This window comes from Scylla paramamosain, unplaced genomic scaffold, assembly GCF_035594125.1.
Source record: "Scylla paramamosain isolate STU-SP2022 unplaced genomic scaffold, ASM3559412v1 Contig51, whole genome shotgun sequence".
Taxonomy (NCBI): domain Eukaryota; kingdom Metazoa; phylum Arthropoda; class Malacostraca; order Decapoda; family Portunidae; genus Scylla; species Scylla paramamosain.
Genome location: NW_026973716.1, coordinates 542110 through 555000, shown reverse-complemented (window position 1 = coordinate 555000; position 12891 = coordinate 542110). Strand labels below are relative to the sequence as shown.

The 12891-nt window shown below is 41.9% G+C and overlaps 1 protein-coding gene across 12 annotated transcripts in view; it reads left to right on the top strand.

Annotated features, from left to right (window-relative positions):
• Positions 1–10874, top strand: part of LOC135098221 (bestrophin-1-like) — a 38010-nt gene extending 27136 nt beyond the window's left edge. For 2 of the 12 annotated variants that reach the window (XR_010266684.1, XR_010266689.1), the window contains 8 exons: positions 3012–3161; positions 4211–4380; positions 7981–8117; positions 8311–8422; positions 8755–8894; positions 9528–9700; positions 10055–10217; positions 10517–10874. The gene's annotated coding sequence lies outside the window, so the exon portion shown is untranslated. The other 10 variants (XR_010266681.1, XR_010266687.1, XR_010266691.1 and 7 more) reach the window with 9 other exon arrangements.
• The last annotated feature ends 2017 nt before the right edge of the window (positions 10875–12891 follow it).

Here is a 12891-nt window from a genome sequence, read left to right as displayed (position 1 = left end):
TGAGAATTCGTGGACGTAAGCTTGAGGGAACACGAGAAATGTAATAAAAATGAGAGTTCTGTCCGCCACTGTACCTTATAGGAGATGGAAATAGAAATAAATAAGTGAATATATAAACATAAATAAATAGAGAGAGAGAGAGAGAGAGAGAGAGAGAGAGAGAGAGAGAGAGAGAGAGAGAGAGAGAGAGAGAGAGAGAGGGGGGAGGGAGAGAAGAAGATTGAAAGTGAGAGAGATTCAGCCAACCTCTCCTTCTCCAGCGGAATTGCAGTAGGCTCTCCGAGTGTTAGGGAGAGGAGGCCTAATTGTTGCAGGTGTGGAAGGGTTTTGTCTCCTGTGTCAACCTTAGTTATCACTGCTCGCAAATTTGCATCTCATTAGTTAAGCAGGTAAGTGAAGCAAGGCGACCTGTTCCCCCATCCTCCTCCTCCTTCTCCTGTTTCTCCTCTTCCTCCTCCTCCCATCTCTGTTCTACACTTCTCTCTCTCTCTCCTACGTATTTCTTTCTTCTTCTCTTCTCTCTCTGCTTTCCTTTTCCTCCACCTTCCTTTTCCTACTTCCTCCTCCTCCTCCTCCTCCTCCTCCTCCTCCTCCTCCTCCTCCTCTTCCTCCTCCTCCTCCTTCTTTCATTTTTCTCCCTTTTCTCCCTCTCTGCTCTCTTTCTTTCCCTCTTTCCTTCATTTCCTCCTCCTCCTCCTCCTCCTCCTCCTCCTCCTACTACTACTACTACTACTACTACTACTACTACTACTAGTCCAATACTTCTCTCCCCTTCCGCTCTTCTCTTTTCTTCTCTTTTCATTCTCACTTCTTTCGTGTATTCAGAGGAGAGGTAGGTGAGGAGAAAAGAGAGGAGAGAAGAGAGGGAAAGATGGAGTGGAAAGGAAACTGGAAAGAGGAGGAAAAGTTAGGAAGAAGGAAGAGAGAGAGAGAGAAAAAAAAAGACATGGAGAGGGAAAGAAAGGAAACTGAAGGGTGAAGGGAGGGAGAGAGAGGGAGGAAACAGGTTAGAGGAATGGAGGAAAGTAAAGAGTCGAATTAGAAATGGAGGAGGGAGGATACGATGCAAGGAGTGTTTGTAAAGTGAGCGCTGATTAGCTGGTGCAGTACGTCCGTAGCTGCGTGATTCAGTGGTGTGTATAGCCTGCCTTGTGTTGCTTCCTGGGGGCCTGGGTCTGGTCTCGTCTTGCCTGGAGGTGGTAACACTCAGAGGGAAGACCAATCACAACTCTTTATCTTGTGTTGTTTGGTGTGTGCTTGGCTTTTGTCACGTTTGTAATTACTCAAGGGGAAAGGTTGATTCATTACAAAGTTTATATATTTTATTGGTATGGGTATTCTTTGGTAATTCTGGATACTATTGCAAAAAAAAAAATGTTTGGGTTAATAGAGAGAGAGAAGAAAAGAAAGATAGAATTTATATATTTTACCTGTTAATCCTTTGAGTGCTAATGATGCTATGACAGTCCATTAAGTTTGCAAGGAGAGAGAGAGAGAGAGAGAGAGAGAGAGAGAGAGAGAGAGAGAGAATCACCATGACAGCAGGAAACTAATATGTGAGCCCTTTCCTGTCACCCCCTCCCTCTTTCACCATTCCTACTCCCTTCTTCCCTTCTCCTATTCCCCTTACCTTTCCTCCCTTTTCCTCCCTTTTCCTCCAGCTGACCCTTGTTTTTGTTTCCCATTTTTTCTTCACCTGGGTAATTTTGTCGGGGGGTTGGGGGAAACATACTGATACGATCTCTCTCTCTCTCTCTCTCTCTCTCTCTCTCTCTCTCTCTCTCTCTCTCTCTCTCTCTCTCTCTCTCGAAAATTGAAGGTGGGGAGAGCAGAGGGGAGGGAGAGGGAGGAGGAGAAAGGGGGAGGTGGTGATTTGAAGGTGATGCGACTGTGATGGCTGTGCTGTGATAATGTGCTGATGATGATGATGGTGATGGTGACGGTTCATTCAATTCTTGTTGGTTTGTCTGATGTGTGTGTGTGTGTGTGTGTGTGTGTGTGTGTGTGTGTGTGTGTGTGTGTGTGTGTGTTCGCCTTAATATTACATCTTTCCCTCACTTCTTTCCTTTCTCACTTATTTCTCGTCTGTTTTTTTTTTTTTATAGTTCTTCATTTTTTTCTCTTCCTCATTTCTTCTTTTATATTTTCCCTCGTACATTTGCTGTGTCGCTCAAATTTCCTTCACTCTTCGTCATTTCTCTTCCATATTTCCTTGACATAACCTGTCATCTCTCTCTCTCTCTCTCTCTCTCTCTCTCTCTCTCTCTCTCTCTCTCTCTCTCTCTCTCTCTCTCTCTCTCTCTCTCTCACTTTTTCTTATCTTTCTTTTCACAAACACCGTAATCTTTCCCTATCACCTTCCATTTACCTAAACATCACCTGACTGACATTCTCACCTTCCCCTCTTACTCTCCCCATCACCTTCTCCCTCTCTCTCTCTCTCTCTCTCTCTCTCTCTCTCTCTCTCTCTTAAGCATCCAGGGGCCAGATCCACGAAACGGTTGCTACTTTTAACAAACTGCGATCAGCGCCCATTATCAACCTCGGACCGCCATATGGTATCCACGAACGCATAAGAGGTTGGTGTTGCCATAGTAGCAAGGTTGTAAAGTTACAACCTCCTGAGGTGATGTAGGTTAACTCCACCTCGCCTGAAAACTCTTATATAAATATTTATGTGCACAAAATAACCTTTTTTTAATTGTTTACAAGCTTTACCAGCAAGGAAGCATGGTTTTGTGATGCATAAAGTGAAATCTTGCATGGAACACTGAAAACAAATGAAGAGGCTGATTTGTCCCACACGTGCGCACTCCCCATTCCCCCACCCACTAACAAGTGTGTACTGTGATTACGTATTGTTTTCGTCGTTTCTTGTGCATATATTGGATATTTTCTTAACATACTACCACGTTCGTGCCTTGAGGCAAGAAAGGCGCTTTCAGGATCGCCACGACCCCTTGGCATTGAGTGATAATGAGCTCATGATCAAATATCGCTTCCCGCGGCAGACCTACTAAACCTCTTGTTTGAGGAGATGCAGCCTCAGCTGGAGAGAAGGACAAGGCATAGCCAGGCATTACCAACTCACACCCAGGTTCTGCTGGCCCAGAGACTGTTTGCCAGTGGGCCCTTCCAAAACGTCATTGGAGACACTGCTGGTAAGATGATACTGGTGTTGCATGCTTCAGTACAGGGGCTGGCTGTTGTGGAAGTTATCAGGGAGCCCTTTCCCTGACCTTATTAATGGTCTATTCTCTTACATTCTTCGCATATACCTTTAGATACACATAAAACGTAACTTTAAGGCGAGGAAGAAGTGCCCCTGCCCTTCAGGGAGTCCAAGGGATGGGCGAAGGCCCCCCAGAGATTAGGTTAGTCACCGTACACTTTTATAAGAAACATTACCTAATCCAACATAACCACAGGGGCTAGACCCACCCTTAAGGACACTACTATAAGTTAGCATAACCTGTGGAACCCCTGAAGGATGGGGGTACATATATGTTTCAGGTTTATCAAGAGGTACTGTATATGTGAAAGAATGGAAGAGGATAGACGTGTAATAAGGACAAGAGAGGACTCCAAACAATTACCACTACTTTTTGTGTAAACAAATTGCATAATATCCCATAAATAACTTTTGTAGGTGAATAAACTGATGTTCAGTGTGGTGAATAATACTTAAGTGTGGCTGACTTTCAAGGATAAAAGGCATAAAAGTCAACCTGCTGCATGCCACAGTTTATAAAGTTGTAATCCAGTGTTAGGAACATGCCAAGATTAGTTAATAGTGTCAAAATATGTGAGTGCACAATTGATAAGGAGGGATGAGGGATGATGCCAACCTTACCAAACCTTCTGTCAAGTACCCCTGGGGCTGTCCCTTCCTCACACACCACATTATTATTCATGTGTACAAATATTTCTAGACTTGTAGGTTTATTTCTGACATGTTTCTAACACTGTCTTGAGGATAACTTGATTTATTATACTGCTGGCAAAAAAAGTTGACATGTAATGTGTGCGTGAATACGGCTGCACTCATGGAAACAACACTGTACTACAGCTACAAGGATCACATTACATTGCTGCTGTTTTTTTTTTTTTTTTTTTTCTCTCTCTCTCTCTCTTACAGCAGAAACATATATCTTATTTAAAATAAATAAATAAATAAAATGAAAACTAATGGCTTATAATCTGCTTTCAGGACCTATGCAAGCAAGTGTCAGCAGGGTCTTCAAGTGTGTGTGTGCACCGTGTTGAGTGATAAGTCAGTGCAGGAAATCAAGATGCCTCCAACACACCTTGATCAAAGGAGAACTGCACACCAGTTCTTCAGGATTAAAAATTTCCTAACGGTTATTGGGGCCATTGATGGTAAGATTAACAATAATGTATTTTATTTTAAATTTAGTGCTGTTGTTATAATCTATCACTTCATCGGTGTTTCCTTTGAGTGAAAGGTATCTCACAGCCTCAAGTTCCTGTTAAGCATTAAAAAGTTTTCATATTTTATGTATATATATATATATATATATATATATATATATATATATATATATATATATATATATATATATATATATATATATATATATATTTATTTATTTATTTTTTTTTTTTTTTTTATGTAGGAAGGACACTGGCCAAGGGCAACAAAAATCTAATAAAAAAAAATGCCCACTGAAATGCCAGTCCCTAAAAGGGTCAAAGCAGTGGTCAAAAATTGGTGGACAAGTGTCTCGAAACCTCCCTCTTGAAGGAATTCAAGTCATAGGAAGGTGGAAATACAGAAGCAGGCAAGGAGTTCCAGAGTTTACCAGAGAAAGGGATGAATGATTGAGAATACTGGTTAACTCTTGCGTTAGAGAGGTGGACAGAATAGGAGTGAGAGAAAGAAGAAAGTCTTGTGCAGCGAGGCCGCGGAAGGAGGGGAGGCATGCAGTTAGCAAGATCAGAAGAGCAGTTAGCATGAAAATAGCGGTAGAAGACAGCTAGAGATGCAACATTGCGGCGGTGAGAGAGAGGCTGAAGACAGTCAGTTAGAGGAGAGGAGTTGATGAGACGAAAAGCTTTTGATTCCACCCTGTCTAGAACAGCAGTATGAGTGGAACCCCCCCAGACATGTGAAGCATACTCCATACATGGACGGATAAGGCCCTTGTACAGAGTTAGCAGCTGGGGGGGTGAGAAAAACTGGCGGAGACGTCTCAGAACACCTAACTTCATAGAAGCTGTTTTAGCTAGAGATGAGATGTGAAGTTTCCAGTTCAGATTATAAGTAAAGGACAGACCGAGGATGTTCAGTGTAGAAGAGGGGGACAGTTGAGTGTCATTGAAGAAGAGGGGATAGTTGTCTGGAAGATTGTGTCGAGTTGATAGATGGAGGAATTGAGTTTTTGAGGCATTGAACAATACCAAGTTTGCTCTGTCCCAATCAGAAATTTTAGAAAGATCAGAAGTCAGGCGTTCTGTGGCTTCCCTGCGTGATATGTTTACCTCCTGAAGGGTTGGACGTCTATGAAAAGACGTGGAAAAGTGCAGGGTGGTATCATCAGCATAGGAGTGGATAGGACAAGAAGTTTGGTTTAGAAGATCATTAATGAATAATAAGAAGAGAGTGGGTGACAGGACAGAACCCTGAGGAACACCACTGTTAATAGATTTAGGAGAAGAACAGTGACCGTCTACCACAGCACCAATAGAACGGTCAGAAAGGAAACTTGAGATGAAGTTACAGAGAGAAGGATAGAAACCGTAGGAGGGTAGTTTGGAAATCAAAGCTTTGTGCCAGACTCTATCAAAGGCTTTTGATATGTCCAAGGCAACAGCAAAAGTTTCACCAAAGTCTCTAAAAGAGGATGACCAAGACTCAGTAAGGAAAGCCAGAAGATCACCAGTAGAGCGGCCTTGACGGAACCCATACTGGCGATCAGATAGAAGGTTGTGAAGTGATAGATGTTTAAGAATCTTCCTGTTGAGGATAGATTCAAAAACTTTAGATAAGCAGGAAATTAAAGCAATAGGACGGTAGTTTGAGGGATTAGAGCGGTCACCCTTTTTAGGAACAGGTTGAATGTAGGCAAACTTCCAGCAAGAAGGAAAGGTAGATGTTGACAGACAGAGCTAAAAGAGTTTGACTAGGCAAGGTGCAAGCACGGAGGCACAGTTTCGGAGAACAATAGGAGGGACCCCATCAGGTCCATAAGCCTTCTGAGGGTTTTGGCCAGCGAGGGCATGGAAAACATCATTACGAAGAATTTTAATACGAGGCATGAAGTAGTCAGAGGGTGGAGGAGAGGGAGGAACAAGCCCAGAATCGTCCAAGGTAGAGTTTTTAGCAAAGGTTTGAGCAAAGAGTTCAGCTTTAGAAATAGATGTGATAGCAGTGGTGCCATCTGGTTGAAGTAGAGGAGGGAAAGAAGAAGAAGCAAAGTTATTGGAGATATTTTTGGCTAGATGCCAGAAATCACGAGGGGAGTTAGATCTTGAAAGGTTTTGACATTTTCTGTTAATGAAGGAGTTTTTGGCTAGTTGGAGAACAGACTTGGCATGGTTCCGGGCAGAAATATAAAGTGCATGAGATTCTGGTGAAGGAAGGCTTAAGTACCTTTTGTGGGCCACTTCTCTATCATGTATAGCACGAGAACAAGCTGTGTTAAACCAAGGTTTAGAAGGTTTAGGACGAGAAAAAGAGTGAGGAATGTACGCCTCCATGCCAGACACTATCACCTCTGTTATGCGCTCAGCACACAAAGACGGGTCTCTGACACGGAAGCAGTAGTCATTCCAAGGAAAATCAGCAAAATACCGCCTCAGGTCCCCCCAACTAGCAGAGGCAAAACACCAGAGGCACCTTCGCTTAGGGGGATCCTGAGGAGGGATTGGAGTGATAGGACAAAATAAAGATATGAGATTGTGATCGGAGGAGCCCAACGGAGAAGAAAGGGTGACAGCATAAGCAGAAGGATTAGAGGTCAGGAAAAGGTCAAGAATGTTGGGCGTATCTCCAAGACGGTCAGGAATACGAGTAGGGTGTTGCACCAATTGCTCTAGGTCATGGAGGATAGCAAAGTTGTAGGCTAGTTCACCAGGATGGTCAGTGAAGGGAGAGGAAAGCCAAAGCTGGTGGTGAACATTGAAGTCTCCAAGAATGGAGATCTCTGCAAAAGGGAAGAGGGTCAGAATGTGCTCCACTTTGGAAGTTAAGTAGTCAAAGAATTTCTTATAGTCAGAGGAGTTAGGAGAGAGGTATACAGCACAGATAAATTTAGTATGAGAATGACTCTGTAGTCGTAGCCAGATGGTGGAAAACTCGGAAGATTCAAGAGCGTGGGCACGAGAGCAGGTTAAGTCATTGCGCACATAAACGCAGCATCCAGCTTTGGATCGAAAATGAGGATAGAGAAAGTAGGAGGGAACAGAAAAGGGGCTACTGTCAGTTGCCTCAGACACCTGAGTTTCAGTGAGGAAAAGAAGATGAGGTTTAGAGGAGGAGAGGTGGTGTTCTACAGATTGAAAATTAGATCTTAGACCGCGAATGTTGCAGAAGTTAATGAAGAAAAAGTTGAGGGGGGTGTCAAGACACTTAGGGTCGTCGACGGAAAGGCAGTCCGACCTGGGGACATTTATGGTCCCCTCCCCAGATGGGGACTCCGAGGCTGGTGTAGGAGTCGCCATGATTTTAAAATTTTTTGAGTGAAGGGTGTGTGTGTTATTAGGTGCTTGTAGTTTTGTGTGGAGGAAGAGAGTTGTCTTTAGAGGGCAGGCTGTGACTACCCCCTTGTGTTGTGAGACACAAAGGGAAACGTTCAGTGAGGTCACAGCTGGGTTTAATGATAAGTTCACAGCACCCCCTGAACAGTGCTTTAGACCTCACTGGGAGTAATTATCGTTTCGGCAGGTGTCTACTGCCTCCTCCTATATATGTAGCTACTGTGTAACATGATCATGTAATAGTTTCTTTTGTGTGCACAGGCAGCCACATTACCATGAAGGAGCAAAGTGTGGATGAGGCCCTCTACTTGAACTGGAAAAGGTATCACTCCCTCTGAACATCCAACTTGTTTGTGATGCAAGTGAAGTGATCCTCAGCTACTGCTCCAGATTGCCAGGTATATAGCATTATTGCATCACATGTTTACCCAACCATGTATTTTATTGATTTTCATGTGACTGCTCATGGTTACTGGTATTGCATAAGAAAACATAGTGTGATAAGCCTTGACATTAGTTATAAATGAACACTTGATATACTCTTTTATAAGTAATGAATCCTCTTGTAGTATGAAATCTCACTTTTCACAGGTGCCTGCACTCTTGTGGAGGTGGCTTGCAGTACAGACCCATCAAGTGTGTCAAAATAATTAATACTTGCCTGCTCCTACACAACTGCTGCATCAAGTTCCTGATGACATACGTACTTGTCACTATTTTTCTGGTAGTTGACAGGATATATCTGTATCATGGACATTAGATTTAACCGAGTACAGTCATGAATGTTCTTACACTTGTTGTTGGGGTAATGAAATTTGTCAGAAGTGTACCATCATTTAACAAAAAATAAACATTCTTTTTTTTTTTTTCCTACAAAGATGTCTGAAAGTCATTATGGTTTGGGCTAGTTTTAGATCATCAGAATGCTAAATGTCAAACTACATGACTGTTCCTCTACAATATAACTTTAAACAAATGGAACAGTTAGGTTCCAGTCCCTAGACCTCTCAGACCCTCACAAAAGTCTGCTTACAGCTACCACCTCTTGAGGATGAAGCAGTGCCCCATGCTGATACCAACCCTGCTGTGCTGTAGAGGGGTCAGTGTGCTTCAGGCAGAATTGTGTAGCAAGAAATCATACAAAACTTCTTCCAGCACTGAAGTAAGGAAGTGAGGTCAGTAATCATGTAATGAGTGAAATAATGGTTTTCCATGTATCACTGCATACTAAATGAAAGAGATCAGTGCAACATTTAAATTCATCAAATACTTAAGTGGCTTGCTAGTATTAGGTATGAATAACACAAATAGATTAAAAAAGTGCTGTAGATTTATTTAAAAATAAAATAAAATTACCAATTACCAAAGTCTTTGCAAGAAAAAGAAAAATATAACATATATGAGTATAGTTCACATCCTGAAAAAAAAAAAAAGTAAATAAACTTATTTACAGAAATGTCCACCAGCAGGTCACCACAAAACACTAATCTTACTTTTGTATTTTAAGTAACACAGAAGCATTGTAGGTATCACAGTGAAGTTTGGTATTATATTGCACTAACATTAACATGCTGCTCGAGGTTAATGATAGAATTGCTACAACTTAATTCTACAGAAAAGAAATATTGCTTAATATAACTTAATTTGATAACTTAGTCTTATAACTTAACTTAATAAAGGTAAACTTATGAAAGGTAAACATTAAAATGCTATAAATTATTGGTGGGTGGTGTTGGCATTAATGAAGTGCTCAGTAAGTGTTACCAGCTGCTGCAATGAATGCACAATGTTCCTCTGCACTTCAACAGATTGGCAAAGTGCCTGGGACATGTTTTGTACAGCCAGCTGCACCATCACCAGCTCGTCCATACTCAGACTAATCTGCTGTTGGGTTTCCTGTGCTTGAGAGAAAACTTCCAAGTCAGAGTGGCCATCTGAAATACAGTTTAGAAGCAAACATGACTACACCTCAAGTTACAAAGTAAGTGGTATTTCAAGTTACATGTCATGCTATCTTGCTGTGTCCTTTTACCTCATTTGCTCCTTGGACCTTTCTGCTATACTGTACCCAGGCTGGTGGTGTGATGCACTTATGGAATCAACACTTTATATGCCTCAGAGATGTATTCCTCAAAAAAAAAATAAATAAATATAATAAAAAAATAAAATAAAAAATTAGGTCAGAGTAGCAAGAACAACAGACTTAGTGGCAGGAGTTGTATAATCAGTGTTCATTGTACTGGAGGACACAACTGAATACATGTTAACATGTTATTCACCATTGCATGTAGTCATCTATAATGAGCATAATTTGAACAAAGATCTTCTCATCCAGTGCAGATGATACAGCATTGTCAAATCCAGAGGCCCCTGTGGACCCAGCGACACCAGCAGAAGAGGGTTGGATGGCTCCAACACCACTGCTGGTGGAAGGCTGTGGTCCTAGAGGCCCTGACACTTCTGGAGAAAAAAAAAAAAAAAAGCTGTCATTACTGCAGGTAGAGAATAAGCTGGTATTCTTTGAGTGATGTTTTTATTGACAAATTTTTCTTTTAATTAGCAGTCAACCTAGTCATGTCTGTGTTTATCACATGGTTTTGCTGAGTTGATGAGCAAATGTGCAGATGAACATTCATGAAGATGAGTGTTGGACATGATGCTGCCAGCCCCATGGAAGATGATGCTGTAGCACAATTATTGTTACATTACAGTACTGCACTTAAAAACAGCATTAATTTACAAAATGTAATTTGACCTTTGTTAGTTTACTTATGCAGTGTGGTGCCATCACTTTCAGGGTATGGCAGTCCTGCAAATGTTGTGTGAGACAACATCCACAGCATGACCAACTCCACAGCAGTGTGTGTTGTCTCATCTGGAGGCCCCCACCTGCATGGATATGAATGTTGCAATTATCACCCACTTAGAAGTTCACATGTAAAGCCAAATCAACTTGGTGTAAATCATGAATGCATTAGAGCACAATAATGTTATCTAGCACTGCAGTGGTCATTGTCTCAGACCTGACTGCCAGAGGTACTGTACATACTCCTATTTATAATCCATTGCTTAGTTGGTTCTTGGTTATGTTTATTGACTATATGGGTAAATTTTGTAACAGCACCAATAATTAAATACATGTACACAAGAGCAAACTTCTTTTTATACAACTGCAGGGGTTTTAAGCACTGCTAACAATCACCTAACCTAACTAACCTAACCTAACCTAACCCTCCTTCCTCAACAAAGTAAAACCAATGTTCAAGAAATAAAATTTATTACAGCAGTTTGTGTCCCAAAGGCTGACCAGAAAGAAACTTTTTTTTTTTCTCCCAATATGTAACTGAAAGTCATACAGAGGAATTTGTTCATATTACTCAAAACAATGTTCAGCAATGCCCAAAACATTAGTTAATTAAATTCCATGAGCAATTAGGTCAAGACAAAATATGAATCAAATATGGTAGTGTGGGTAAATTTTTACTCTTTCATCTGTTTATCTTTCTCTCTCTCTCATGCTTCCCTTCGCACGTAATTCGCAATATTTCTTTCTTTTATTCGCCTTGTCCTCTTTATTGTCCTCTATCCTCTTTTAAGTATTATTCCACGTCTATTTTCTCCTTTTTTCCTCCTCCCCATGTTACCTTTAAGCGGTGCGGTGTGTGCACACACGGGGCGTGGTGTGTGCAGGGATTTGACTAATGCTGAAACATTTCTCCATCTTTCTTCACAGATTTCAGTTTCGTGGCTTTACATAGTAGCGTCATAATTAAGCTCTTTTTCTGGGAGCGATGAGCGACTCTGAGAAACACGGCAAGGGAACAGCTGGTGTGGTGATCCTGGGGAGACTGAAGGGAAGGGGAGGCTTGAGGGGAGTTACAAAACAAGATTTCATGGAGCTGACACCGGGAGGGAGGGACATTCTGAAGGCGTGTGATGGGCTGGCTGTGTGTGGTGCCGGGAGCTTTGGCACATATGTCATTCATTGCTGGCAGTTATGTAGCAAATAATCTAGTCAGCCATAGAAACATCCCATTTTCTCTCATATTCAGGGTACACTAAAACTTACGCGCTTCTCAGAACCAGTAATGTAAACACAAGTCACCGCTCCAAGCACTCCGTTTTCTCTTATATGTTTTCAGCCTCCCGTTCTCTTTCTACCGCACAGATTTTTCGTCTTTCATCTCTTCTTCCTCATTTTTTATACATACACATTCTGTGCACGCTTTTCGACACATACGTTACACGTCTTTTCTATACATCATATTACTCCTTTCTTCACACAGACATACACACACACATTCACTCTCTTTGTTCATATCTTTATGTAAATCATTTTTTATGTTCAGTATTTCTTGTGTACATGTTCATGTTTTTGTTAAATAAAGTAGAGAGAGTTTAACCAGTCTAACAAGTGGCTATAAATACAACCTTAGCTGGTGAACAAAAAGAGTTAAGAGATTAAAGGACTTGCAACTGCTGACGGTTACCTGTCGGTTTTCTCTTCTCTATCTCTGGCGAGTTAAGAGATTAAAGGACTTGCAACTGCTGACGGTTACCTGTCGGTTTTCTCTTCTCACATTCCTGGCGGCTTCCACCTAGATCACTAGAGTTATTGGTACAAGCACGGTCACAAGGCGAGGGACGGGCCACGCTTGTCTCCAGTGTCTGCCATTTGCACTCCGTCGCAATTCCTGTGTCCTGCTGATCGTCTCCTCATAACAGTGGCAAGGGACAGTGTTATCAAACCAAAGTGATGACGGCTGAGGGAACATGAGACACATACAAGTAACATGCCACACAGTAACGGGGTGCTTGTGAGTCTACTTGGGTCATGAGCTACTAGGGCTGTAGGGGGTGACATTACTGGTACTCCTGTAGAATATTTGGCACAAGGATCACTGGTACTGAATGGTCATCTGGTACCGGAGTCACTGGTAAATTTACAGGGGTCATGTGGCCAAGATGTGTCAGCCTTAGTCACTAGGGACGCGGGATGAAGTGGGCGCCGCGTCAGTTGTGCCTTGAGATGAATGCCAGTCACACCTTGTTTCATTCGCTTCATTGATACTGGATGGAGGAACTACACGTGTCAGCGGAATACGATGCAAACTACACTTCAGATTTACAGACTTAATCAGATATTTTCTTGACGCGGCATGTGAGTGAAGC